Source organism: Rhincodon typus, chromosome 8, assembly GCF_021869965.1.
Source record: "Rhincodon typus isolate 14 chromosome 8, sRhiTyp1.1, whole genome shotgun sequence".
NCBI lineage: Eukaryota > Metazoa > Chordata > Chondrichthyes > Orectolobiformes > Rhincodontidae > Rhincodon > Rhincodon typus.
Window position 1 is genome coordinate 4,935,402 of NC_063339.1, and position 525 is coordinate 4,935,926.

The following is a 525-nucleotide window of genomic DNA, read 5'->3' on the forward strand; positions in this document are numbered from 1 at the left end:
CAGGTTGACTGTTATAAGAAGGCCTAAAAATGGCCAGTGTCCTGATTTGTTCGTTCTTTTGATTTCACAGGACATTTTTGACCTGTGAAGTTGGCTGTAGCATGAGATGTAAAAGGTTGCAGCTTTCAGTAAGGAAGCTCTAGCCAGTAAGGTAAACAAAATTGATAGCAAGTTTCATTTCCTTCAGTTATGTTGTGCACAAATTGCTATTGTACAGTAGCTGTGAAGAAATGTATTTGTTGTGTGAAACAGCACAGCAAATCCTCTCCTCTTCTGTGTCTCTCTCTCTCTCTCTCTCACACACACTTATGCCCCGTCCCAACCTCTTTTTGCACCCCCCACCTCAAAACTAATAAAACCGATTAAACCATTGGTACTTCTGTTGACTCTATTTTAGTGTCACCTCATGAAGTCAGAATAGTTTATTACTGATACTGAGATAACAAGGTGTAGAGCTGGATGAACACAGCAGGCCGAGCAGCATCAGAGGAGCAGGAAAGCTGACGTTTCGGGTCTGGACCCTTT